This window comes from Vicugna pacos, chromosome 5, assembly GCF_048564905.1.
Source record: "Vicugna pacos chromosome 5, VicPac4, whole genome shotgun sequence".
NCBI lineage: Eukaryota > Metazoa > Chordata > Mammalia > Artiodactyla > Camelidae > Vicugna > Vicugna pacos.
The window spans coordinates 1,162,368-1,175,639 of NC_132991.1; the positions used below are offsets into that span (position 1 = coordinate 1,162,368).

At 51.0% G+C, this 13,272-nt stretch overlaps 1 protein-coding gene across 3 annotated transcripts in view; it reads right to left on the minus strand.

The window, feature by feature from the left end:
- OCA2 (OCA2 melanosomal transmembrane protein) overlaps positions 1-6,451 on the minus strand; it is a 176,966-nt gene extending 170,515 nt beyond the window's left edge. For all 3 annotated transcript variants that reach the window (XM_072960740.1, XM_072960741.1, XM_072960739.1), the window contains exon 1: positions 6,326-6,451. The gene's annotated coding sequence lies outside the window, so the exon portion shown is untranslated. The remainder of the gene's footprint in view (positions 1-6,325) is intronic.
- Positions 6,452-13,272: the final 6,821 nt, after the last annotated feature.

Consider the following 13,272-nt stretch of genomic DNA (forward strand, 5'->3'; position numbering starts at 1 on the left):
CTATTGGTCAGAATGTAAATCGGTGCAGCCACTATGAAAAACAGTATGGTGGGTCCTCAAAAAATTAAAAATAGAACTATCATAAGACTCAGAATTTCCACTCCTAGATATATATCTGAAGAAAATGAAGATACTAATTTGAAAAAATATATGCACCCCAAAGTCTAGCAGTGTTATTTACAACAGTCAAAACATGGAAGAACCTAAGTGTCCATCAAGAGATGAATGGATAAAGAAGATGTGATATACATATATATATTCATATGTATATATAGAATGGAATATTACTCAGCCAATAAAAAGAATGTACACTACCATTTCCAACAACATGAATGATGACCTGGAGGGTATTATGCTCAGTGAAGTAAGTCAGACAGAGAAAGACAAATACTGTATGTTTTTACTTATGTGGAGTCTAAAACAAAACAAATGAATATAACAAAACAGAATTACAGATAAAGATAACAAACTAGTGGTTTCCAGTGGGAAAGGAATGGGGGAGGGATGAGGTGGGGGAAGGGGATTGAGACGTACAAACTGTAAGTTATAAATAACTAAGACACAAGGATATAATTTACAGCACAGGGAATATAGCCAATATTTCAGAATAATTTTATATATAAGACCTATAAAAATATCGAAGCACTATGTTGTACACATGAAACAAATATAATACTGTAAGTCAACTATACTTCAATAAATAAAAGAAAGAAAAGAGAAAATGTTATTAATAACAATAAATGGCATTTGCTGGAAAAAAAGAAAAGAAATGAATGCTAGCAAAACATCAAGTTCTCTGTCTTAAATATATTCAATTTCTATTTGTCAATTATACCTTAATAAAGCTGGGGGAAAAAAGAAAGTGGGAAAAAAACCCATATGAGTGGTTAAGCAACCTGTTATATCCACACCATGGAATCCTACTCAGCAATAAAATGGCACAAACTACTGATACATGCCACAAGTTGCGTGAATGTACTTTCAGAGTGAAAAATTTTAAAAGCTAATCACAAAAGGTCTTATACTGTATAATTCTGTGTATGTAGCATTCTTTTTTTTAACATTTTTTATTGATTTATAATCATTTTACAATGTGTCAAATTCCAGTGTTCAGCACACTTTTTCAGTCATTCATGGACATATACACACTCATTGTCACATTTTTTCTCTGTGATTTATCATAACATTTTGTGTATATTTCCCTGTGCTATACAGTGTAATCTTGTTGTAGCATTCTTGAAATGACAAAATAACGGAAATGGGGAACAGATTAGCAGTTTCCCCCAGGGTTCAGTAGGGGGTGGGGGCAGAGGGAATGTGGGCGTGGCTAAAAGGGCACCTGTGAGGGGGTCCCTGTTGTTTTGGGAATGTCCTGTATCTTGAATTTCCTGGCAGTGATGTATGATAGTTTTGCAAGAGGTTTGCCATTGGAGGAAACTGAATAAATTTATGCACACAGAGGAGCTCCTATTACAACTGCACGTAAATCTACAATTACCTCAAAATTAAAAATTTAATCTCCCTGTCTTCCCAGAGTCCTTCAGCCATCACCCAGCTCCTTCACAGCACAACTTCTCCAGACTGCATTCATTTCTTCATTGAACCCACTTCACCTAAGCTTATTTCCCCCAAGTTGATGGAAAACAATCTTAGGGTCATGGGTAACCTCCATGCCCCGGCCCTTTCTGGAGTTCCCAGCAACCTTCCCTGCAGCACCCCCTTTTGGGGGATCATGGGGCCTCTGGTTCTTATTCACCTTGGCTGACTCCCTTCCTGCTTCCCAATGTCCATTTTAGGCCCTCCCTCCCTAGATCTCAGTCTTAGGGCTTTAAACACCGGCCACTCTCTGAAGACATCTGTCTCCTGACCCAGCCTGCCCAGTGCCAGCCTCTCCCGGCCACCTCTCCTGCAGCCCCACTCAGCGTGGCCAGGTGACCCTGCTCTTGCTCAGCGCACTTCCTGGCCACCTTCTTGGGGTGACCGAGGGCTCTGCTCACCCAGGGGCCCTTCCTTCCTCTTATCTTCCTCATCCCATTCTTCCAAACACATTCCAAATCCTCCTGCTCGCACCTGGTCATCACCTCCCATGCAGTGACCAGGACACCCCAGCCCACACAGCCTGTGTTCTGGGACCACCCCCAGCACCCCAGCCCCTGCTGAGCTTCCCTGGGACCCAGAGCCTCAGTCTGGCCTCGCCCAGCTGAGCCCCATGTGACTAACCTACCAGGCTGAGCTCAGGCTGGCACAGACCCCTACGGTCAGCAGGAGAGGGGCCATCCCTGGCACCCTGGGCGCAGCTGTCAGGATCAGGAGCCCTCCATCCAGCCAGGCTTCCAGGCCCCTCCTAAGCAAGACTCACACCAAAATGACCAAGTTCCCACCAATTTTTAGAATAAATGGATGGTTGTGGCTGATGCTTCAGACCTAATGGAACGTCCCAGTCTTCACACCTGGCCTTACATACATCCATCTCCGCCGCCAGCTCTGCCGCCCTCCCCACCAGCCTGGTAGCCGCGCTCCCCACTGGCCTCGGGCCCCTCCCGCTGCTCAGTCTGTCCCAAGCCCTCCACCGCTGGCGCTTACCAACCCTGCTCCAGGCCGCGCTACCCCGGACGATGTGCCCAGGGTGGTTAAGGGCTCACTGGGACGACAGCACGGGGTGCAAGGGTGGCCGGGGGACAGTGCACAAGGGCAGGGCACTGGTCGCCCCCTGCTCAGGAAACAGAGTTCTGCCTCTGCGCCCTCCCCACCTGGCCCAGCAGCTGCTGCTGGTTGCGCTGGGCCTGAGGGGAGGACTCCACAGTGGAGGTGTTAGGAAAGGGGGATCAACAAAGCCGTGCTCCCCATGCTCCAGCCGGGCCTGGACACCCGCAGCCCTGGCCGGGGGCTCGTGGGCATGGTGGGGTTTCTTAGCATTTACGGATCAGAGACCAGGTTTGGTGCATCTGAACTGGCGGAGGCCTGAGAAGCAGAAGGGTGAGAGGTCCTGGGAGCCTGGCCTCGGTGGCCCTCAGCCCAGCAAATCTGCACCTAATCAAGTTATCTCCTTGGCGCGCTGCACTTGTGGGGCTGCTGTTCCGGCCGTCCTGCGAACACGGTGCCCTCTCCTGCACATGTGTGCCAAGTACATGAGGCGAATTACTGAGTGCCATGCCAGCCTGGTGGTTATACAGCAGTGTGGACCTCAGCTGCAGCGATACACGTCATGCGGCGAATAGTGCCTTCGTAAATTTTAAGAACACTTTTCTCCAAGTTCTTCCATCATATAACATAACACAATAATGAAAAGAGAAGAAAGAAAAAAAAGCATATGGGCTGCTGTGAGAAGTTTATTATTAAAAAGAAATCACTCCGCAGCCAGCCCCTTCCTCCTGTGGACAACATCTACGTCCTGAGAAAACACCCTGGTCATGGAATGCTCCTCTCCACGACACACAGTGTGCAGGAGAACTGCCCATGCGGCTGCGCCCGCTGCATTTGCCGCACTCCTTCCAGGTGCTGGGGCCGAGGGGAGGTGCCAGGGCTCAGCCTCCTCTGAGCCCGCCCTGCGCGCAGAGACAGCTGCTTCCCGGAGAGGGCAGCGCTGTGGGCTTTGCCTTCATCCCATCCCACTCCAGGCTGGGCCACAGACCTCGGAGTCTGATTCTTAATCCCTTCAGATGGGTCTTGCAATGAATGAACTTGGTTAAAAGCCTGTAGGACTTCCACACAGAGTCGTTTGTGATCCCTTTATGTTCTCCTTTTAAAGAGTGGGCGAAGACTGCCACCTGCCATCTCAGTAGAACAAAGGATGTTGCGGCCATCAAGCCATCAGCCACTGCAGCCGCCCCCAGTGTGCACCCCGAGGGGACTCAGGATGGGAAAGAACAGGACACTAGCCCTTGACAGCTAGGTACACATCAAAGGAAGGGTTTCAATGAGCCCAGACCTGGCATCTTCCCATATATAGAAAAGCGCTAAGTTCATTAACATGATGTCCAGGTTTCTTTAACAGTAATCTTTTTTAAAGCTTTTTTGGGGGTAGGTAATTAGGTTTATTTACTTTAATGGAAGTACTGGGGATTGAACCCAGGACCTCTGTATGCTAAGCACGTGCTCTACCACTGAGCTGTGCCCTCCCCTCCTAATTAACAGCTGTCTTTTGATGTTCTGATTACCTGGTTTTTGTTGCAAAAACCCCTGTACATCCAGGCTCCTCCTCTGCCTCTTGGGACCAGTCCCTCAGAATGATCTGAGAGGCTGCATCCCCTGCGTAAGCCCTAAGTCCACCAAATAAAACCTAAATCTCAGCTCCAGGTGGAGCATTTTTCTTCCAGGCGACAGAACACTGGTCTTCCTCCGAGCCTGGAGCAGAGCAGGGCGGCCCCAGGAGTCGCCCTTCCGCTGCGGTGCCCAGGGTAGTTGGGATGGGAAGTTGGGATGGGCTTTGCCAGCCGGCTGCAGTCAGGACAGGGTGTCCCACGAGGCCCCCAGCCTTGGAGCACGACCCTCCCTTCGCCAGCCCCTGCTGCCTGCATTTGGGGCTGTCTCACTTATTTCTGTTGGCTCACTCATCTTGCTCCCCAAAAAGAGACCTGCGCTGGGCCCCAAGTCCTCTTGCCCCTGAGCGCTCAGGGGGCGACGGTGCCCAGCACGTGGGCCACCTGCCCAGCCCAGCCGCCGGCTGAGGAGCAAGCAAGTGCCTCAACACCCCGCCCCGCCAGGCAGCACAACTGGAAACAAGGACAAAATCCATAATCAAAACTCCGTAAAATCTAACCAGTGAGCAGCGAGGTTCTCACACGTGGACAGGTGAGTCCCCAGGTCCCCTCTGCAGCGCAGACCACTGTGTCCAGCTGCCTTCTTGCCTCCCTGTGTCTTGAAGGCGCCAGAACAGCCCTGGAAGTCCTTAGGCCTGGCCCTTCAACCCCCGACTTGCCCCCACCCCCGGGCCCTGTGATCATTCCGCTGCACCCACCACGAACCCAGGGTGCTTCTGACGTCTCCCTCTGACCCTGCAGACCCCTCACCTAGGAAGTGGCCCCCTGCCCTGGCTGTGCAGCCACCTCTCAGCCAGCAGGACTCAGCAGTGGCTTTCTCAAGCCCTCTAACTGCTCCCCACCACCTCACCACAGCCATCTTTCCAAAACGCACGTGACCACATGGACTTAGGCATAAGACCTTTCCCAGGTGCCCCAGGTGTGGACGGGCTGGGTCTCCAGCAGCAGCCAGGGCCTCCTCCCCTGCGCCCACGATTCCTGAGGTCCTAAGACCTCAGCTAACCCCCGAGGGGATCGTGGCTTCTCAAAGAACAAGAACGGTATCGGCATTTGCTCTTCATCAGTGTAATAAAACCTCAGGAACTTTGGTTCCTAAGCCTCTACGTTACACCTGATTTGAACAACTACACTCAAGTGTTTGTAACCACATTTATACAAGTAGTTTTTGTGCAGTCCTTTACAGTTTACCTAGAGCTTTCCCCACGGTTCTTTCTAAAGAGATTTAATCCTTATTACCAACGATGTGAGAGTTGATATCCCCAGATGCAGTCAAGCTCCCAGGCCCCCTAAGCCCTGGCAAGCCTTGCCCCAGGGGCCTGCACGGCAGACGCCGTGCCCACCCAGGGATGGCAGTCCCCAGATGATTTCCGTTACAGTGGACTGCCCGTACTCAGGAGGGGGCAGCCGCCCACCCTGCTCACAGCCTCCCGCTGGCTTTTCCTCTGCATCACTACACGTTGTAGTTATCACATCTCCCAAGTCAGTGCACAGCCAGCCACCTGGGGGGCTTCCCCAGCAGCCAGACCTGTGTGGTGGGAGCCCTGGGTACCCACCCTGGTAAACACATGCGCGTCCACCCCCAGGGACGCCTGTGCTTAACATCCTTGTTAAGGAAAGAGCCGGCGACATTAAATCCATCTATTCCACTGTGTGTGGCCAGAGTGCAGGGAAGCAGCGCGGAGGGATTTAAGGTTTTGGCCCCGGCGCATTCCATTCCACAGGGACGCCTGACTGGTGCTCACGCGGATTAAGCCAGCGGCGGGAGCAGATGCCGCCGGGCAGTTCAGGCAGAACACTCACCGTCTGAATACTTCCAGATTCTCCTCCCCCTCCTCCCCATGGCCCGCCCGGGCTGCTGCGGGCGCCCTCTGTGCCGGGGAGCCTGCCTCCTGGGGAGCGACTCCCCATTAAACCCTGAAAATGCCTGGCGCGGTGGGGAGCCCGTGTGTTCGCACCAGCTCCTCAGCCTTGCACTTTGCCCATTTTCCCTCGGAGGAACTTTCCTTGCTTTTTTAAAGCAACGACTCGGCACCCTGCCCGCTCCCCACACTCGGTGAGCTCCTCACCTCCTCTCTCCCGGCGAAGCCTGGCTCTTCCTCCCGGGGTGAGTTTACCGTCGGGGCTGAGAGCGGCGAGAGGACGGAGGCAGCGGCTGGAGCCGGGAGCGCGCGCGCTCCGCCGGCCGCCTGGCCACGCCCCCGCCGTCTGGCCACGCCCCAAACCCCCGCATGCGCCCCTCCCCCGACGTGGGCGGGGCCGGCCGGACTGGGAGGGGGTTCCTCACCCCCAGAGCCGCAGGTGGCGGTCAGGAAAGGCAGGCAGGAGACGCCCGGTCAGGGGCCAGAGCCCCCCCCGAGAGCCTCCGCCGGCCGTGCGCTTCAAGCTCCGCTTGAGAGAAGCTAGCCAAGTACGTGCAACAGGCTTGTCCCTGTGAACAAGAATCGGGAAAATGCAAACCGAGTGAAGACTTTGCCTACTTGTTCCTGTTCTGCGTTTTAAGAATTCTCTGCTAGAGCTGATAAACCGACCAGCGTTCCTCTTTTTAAAAAATATTTTTATTGAAATATAGTCAGTTTACAATGTTGTGTCAGTTTCTGGTGTACAGCACAATATTTCAGTCATACAGGAACATACATATATTCTTTTTCACCATAAGTTACTACAAGATATTGAATATAGTTCCCTGTGCTGTACAGTATGAACTTGTTTTTGTTCCTCTTATTTTCTCACCACCTTGTTCTGCCTCCAGCCTAGGGCACTGGCCGAGGTGACACTCGTGGAAAGTACGGTCTCATCACACACACAGACACACACCCAGACACACAGACTACACATGGACATGCCCACGTACTGATGCACACAACACAAACAGGCACAAAACACGCACAGACACACGGGCACCACAGACACTACAGACACACAGATGCAGAAACACACAGAAATATGAACAGGCACACAGAGGGACACATAACTATACACACTCCAACATACAAACATGCACAGATACACACAGACACAGACACACAGGTCCGCAGTGGACTGTGCAGCCCCGCCGGGCACTGCTCGGGGACTGGCAGGAAGTCCAAGGCTCTTGGCTCGTTTACAGTGTAACAGGCAGAACCCAAAGAGGTATCCTTACGGGAGGTTCCACTAGAGACCTCTCTGGGAGAACCGTTTATTCCTGGAGCCCCGCTGTATTAGGTGGTTGGAAGCACAGACTTAATAACAAGCATGATGTACAGGACAGGGTACGTTGGGGGCTGCCCAGGAGCAAGGACCAAGGACACAGGGCCACGGAGCCTCCCAGAGCATGACGGTGGCACCACCCCAGCACAGTCCCGGCGCTGGCATGCCAGCAGGAGAGCCCAAGCTTTCTAAGAGGAGGCCCAGTGCCACGTTTGATTCAGACTGTCACAGGGAGCCTGTGTGGACACCGAAAAACCCCACCCACGGGGAGTGGGGCCCCCACAGAGCCAGTGGCCACCCTGGAACAACAGCACATCTGTGCTCATCACTAGCCAAGTTGTCCTCCAGTGCCTCGAGGACACCGGTACAGGGCAGAAGGTGGCAAGGGGACCCCAAAGCATTAATGTGCAGGTGTAATGGAGCAGGACCCTGGGGGATCTTCCCAGCCAGACCCCCTCCCCTATATCCTCTGCTGTAACTCCTCTCTGGAGGACCCAGATAATAGCATCTCAGGTATATTTCTTGAGTGCTTCAGATGCTAAAAACCAGCACCAGAGGGAAGAAATTAACTACTTGATGACCGAAAGCATGTGGCCCCAGACCTTCTGGCGCCTGGGGGTTGATAGTGTTGACCCCCCCACCCCGTTATCTCAACATAAACCCCCGCTGTCTCCCTCATCTTGCCTTTAAATAGGCTTTGCTTAAACCTTCCTGGGAATTCGGGGTTTTCTTGGGCATGAGCCACCCCGTCTTCCTCACTCGGCCCTGCAATAAACATTTCTCTGCTCCAAACTCTGATGTTTCCGTTTGTTTGGCTTCATGGTGCGTCTGACACAGGAATTTGCCTTTGGTGACACAGGCACTCAGGGCAGACAGAAGGTTCTAGGTTACAGAATGGCCTCATACATTGGGAACCTTGGTGTGGGGGCTGACCTGTCTGCAGTAGGGTCATGAAGCACCAGCAGGGCAATCGTGGCCACCGCATGGCTCTCTGTGCTGAACACCCATGTCCCCAGTGGCCATGTGCTGACCCCACGTGCCTTGTGTAACTGCTAAATGTTTGTAGTGGGATACACCCTATACCTGCTCCAGAGATGGGCTTGTGTGGCCTGAATCATGGAGGAAATCTCACGCTGCCGGGAACTGGCATCCTCCGTGTCCAAATCCACATGGCAGTGAATCCCTTCAGAGCAGGTCTCTGAGACCAAACCAAAAACTCTGCAGCGCTGGGTTGCCAGCACACCCTCTTGGCTGTTGAAGCCGGGCCCAATCTGGAACTGAGGGCTGGACACAGCAGCCGCCCTACGAGCCTGCAGCGGAAGTCAGGGTGGCCCCACTGTCCCAGAAGGGGGACGGGATTTCTTCAGTCAGAAGTGATTGAGGCCAGTCTCAGAAATGGCTTGGTGATTTGACCAAGATCTGACCACAGAGTTGCACTTTTCCTGGGTGGCTCAGGAAATTCCAAAACACGGGCTCCCTGAGGGTTCTCAGCAAAGAGCAGCATCACTGGAATCAGACATGGAGGCCAAAGGTGGCTCTTTTGAAGTACCCGGTACAGTTGACTCCAGAACAACACAGGTTCGAACTATGTGGGTCCGTTTACAAGTGGATTTTCAACTGCACAGAGGGTGGGCAATCCTAACCACCGCACTGGCCAAGGGTCCACTGCACTTTCATGTATGAATTCCAGCATATCCATAATACAATCCCTTATCTTACATTGTATGAAGTGTGAGTGTGTGTACATGCCTGTTTTATGTGTTTGCAGGTGATCCAGTGAAGGTGCCAGTGGCCTCACATCCTCAACTGACAGGTGTGGCTCATTGATTCCCATCCCAGCCCACCACCCCCGCCTGCAGCTTCTCTGTATGAACCCCCCCCCCAGGGGTCCCTGTGCCTCCCGCTCGGCAGGCCTCTGCAGTCCCCAGACTTTGCCTGCTCTCACGGCACAGCCCATGTGGTCCTGCGCATCCGCTGGTGCCCACAGGTGGTTTGGCTCAGCCCAGCGTGTGCACTGACCCTTAGTAGATACAGGAGAGGAGGGGACGCTGGGGGCAGCTGGCCAGGGCAGCTTCCTTCTGCCTCCTCGCCAGGGCGGAGAGTAACCTCAGGAGGAGGAAAAGTCAAATGCAGACTCACACGGGTCTTTAGCTACTGCTGTAACAAGCCACCCCAAGTTTAGTAACAAGAATAGCGACCAGTCGTCACGCCCCTAGATTCTGTGGGTCTGGAATTCAAAACTGCACAGTGTAAACAGCTCATCTCTGCCCCCCAAGACAGTCAGAACGGCACCAAAGCAGGAAGCAACTTGAGTCTGGGGGCTGGCATCAGGAGGGGCGCTGGCTTACCTCTGGCGAGGGGGGGTCTGTTGCCTCCCACCTAGTCTCTGCCCCTGACTCCTGGGCTTCCTCCCAGCATGGCGGCTGGGGCCCAAGAGCCAGGAAGTGGAAGCCGCCAGTTCCAGGAGACCTGACCCAGGACTGGCAGGTGTCACCTCTGCCATTTTCCATTAACCTAATGGTCACAGAGGACAGGTCCAAGGGGAAGGGCACAGCCTCCAGTTCTTAGTGGGAGGAATGTCACAAAACATTAGAGTCATGCTTTAAATTGCCATAGACTGCCCTTTAGCCAAGGATGCAGCAACTGAACAATGAAGGCTTGATGCAAGTGATGGGAGGAATTTTGGGCTTAAATGCTACACTTTGAAGGCATTTTAAAATGTAACAGGCTGTGGAGCAGCGGAAACTCATTCATTGCTGGTGGGGATGCAAAACCAGGCAGCCACTTTGGAAGACAATTTGGCAATTTCTTACAAAGTGAAATAAACTCTTACCATGTATCACTCAGCAGTTGTGCTCCCTGGCATCTATCCACAGGCTTTCAAAACACGTTCACACAAAAACCTGTGCATGGATGTTAATGGCAGCTTTTATTCATAATGGCCAAAACTTGGAAGCAACTCAGATGTTGGTGAATGGATAAACTTGTGGTACACCCAGACAATGGAATCTTTTTCCGTACTAATAAGAAATAAGCCATCAAGCCATGGAAAGACAGGGAGGAAACTTAAATATCTACCACTAAGACAAAGAAGCCAATCTGAAAAGGCTACAAACTGTGATTTCAACTACATGAAGTTCTGGAAAAGGCAAAACTCTGAAGATAATAAAACTGTAAGAGGTTGAGGGGAGGGAGGGATGAATAAACACAGCAGAGGACCTCTAGGGCAGTGACACTATTCTGTGTGATAAATACACTTCATTATATATTTGTGTAAACCGACAGAATGCAACACCACCAGGAGTGAGCCCTAATGTGAACTGCAGACTTGGGGTGATAGCGATGAGTCAATGTAGGCTCATTAATTGTAACAGATGTACCGCTCCAGTGGGGAGGCTGATAGTAGGGGAGGCTATGTGTGTGGGAGTTAGGGGCGTATGAATTCTCTGTACCTTCTGCTCAATTTTGCTGTGAATCTAAAATTGCTGTAAGTCTACTTTTTAAAAAATATATGAATGAAAAATACTCGCTGCTGTATCAATAAACAAAGGATGCTGCAGCCATCAGGTCACCCCTGAACGTGAGCAGAGGGAACTCGGGATACAGACAAGCAGGCAGCCCAGCTCTGCTGCCACCCACAATGGTGCACCCAGAGGGAACTCGGGATGGGAAAAGGATACTGGCCCTAGACAGCTAAGGTGCGCATCAAAGGAGTGATTTCAATGAGCCTACACTTTTGCACCTTCCCATACATAGAAAAGTGCTAAATTTAACCTGAGATGTCCGGTTTTCTTTAATTTACAGTAATCTTTTGATGGTCTTTGCTGTGAAACCTCCTGTGTCCGGGCTCCTCCCCTGCCTCCATGGACCCGTCTCAGAGCTGAGAGGCTGTATCCTGGGCTGTGTCCTCTGCAGTCCACAAACTGCAATAGCCAGCAACCCTCTGTACCCACAGGTTCCACATCATGGATTCAACCAAACTTGGATCAAAAATATTCAGGGAAAATATTCCAGAAAGTTCCCCAAACTTGAATTTGGTGACAACCATTTACATGGTATTTGCCTTGTATTTACATCTATTTACATAGAATTAATAGGGTATTAGGTATTATAAGTAATCCAGAAATGATTTAAAGTATATGGGAGGATCAGGGGAGGGTATAACTCAAGTGGTAGAGTGTGTGCTTAGCATGCACGAGGTCCTAGGTTCAAGCCCCAGTACCTCTTCTAAAAAATAAGTAAACCTAATTACCTTCCCCCAGCCCCCCAATTTTTAAAAACTAAATAAAGTATATGGGAGGATGTGTGTAGGTTATATGCAAACACTACCCTATTTTACATAAGGGACTTGAGTGTCCACGTATTTTGGTATCCTTGGGGATCCTAGAACCAGTCCCCTGTAAATACCAAGGGACGATCATTTATTGTTTTGACTGAAAAAAATCAAGAAAATTTGGCCTTGTGCAAATATGTAGCCAGACTACAGGGAGGACTTCGTCGATCCGCTAAAGGGACCAGACTTCGGGCACATTGTTGTAGAGGTGGAGCACACTGGCCAGCTGCTGGTTCTGAGGGGGGAGGTGGCGTGCAGTTTAAGTGGCAGGCCACACCCGTCCTCACTTGCTCTCCTGCACTGGGTCGTCAGAAGGGCATGTGAAGCAGAGTCCTGCCCCACCTACGGTCCTGAGCCACTCAGCCAACACTGAGCAACAGGGATGCATGAGAGAAATCAACACTTCTTGTGTGCCAATTCTGGGGCTCATTTGTTACGCAGCCAAAGCTGACTGACCACAAAAAGGACAATGATTTAAAAAACACCTCTCAACTTATGGAAATTTTGAGAAGTTGAAAAAAAAAGGGCTATCTGGGCATTCACCAATTGGTCATGAGAAATTTGCCAGGAAAAAACTTCTCTTTGGACCTTCTAATGCAAAGCATTGAATCCCCGAAGAAAGAAACAGTCTCCCAACGTTAACGACCTAACTTTCGTCTCCATCTGGTACTGTTTACCTGAGTTCTAGTGCACTGGGTCTGTTGGCCAATTTCTCTGCTAGTCTCAGTCCTCCCCTGGGCAGAGCCTACCACACACAGGGCTCTGGAACAAGCAGCTCAAATCCTGTCCTATGGCCGGCTGGACCAGAAACACTCCCCTGCCACCAGGCCAATGGGACAAGAACCAAGACGGCAAAGGCAGGCAGGGTGGAGGACAGGGGAGGACCCTGAAGGCTCCTGGTGCCTGGATCCTGACCCGTGTCTCCCCTGAACCTTTCCAGTCTCTGATGACCACTCCCTGTGTCACTGGGGTGAGTTGGTTTTTGTATACAAAAAAGTCCATCTAGACTGGAATGGCTTTAACTGAAGCTGTATCCAACAATACTTCATTTTTTGGTGGTGGTTCCGCCTCAGGGGCTAGTCTAACCAGGTAAAAAAGGTCAGCTTACAACCTTGTGACAGATGTTTTATTTATAGGGAATTAAAATTTTGGCATATACATAACACAAACATTATATACTACTTTCCATGATAGAAGTTATGATACAGCTCACAGAAAGGCCTCGATTCAAGTTACAGACCGCGTGTGCTAAATGTGCACCTGGGGAGAAGAGGGAGCCCGAGGGGCCTTTCCTTTGGGTTTTGCTTCAGATAACCTCTGGCTGCATTCAAGTAATACTGATCATTTAATGTTCAAAAAACTTTTTATAAACAAATTCCGAGTAAAATCAATTGAAATATTTATAATATGATTTAATTGTTACACAGTATTTCCAATGTACAATCAAGACAACGCACGACACTTAAAAGGAAGGAAAAAGACCTATTGCACCCA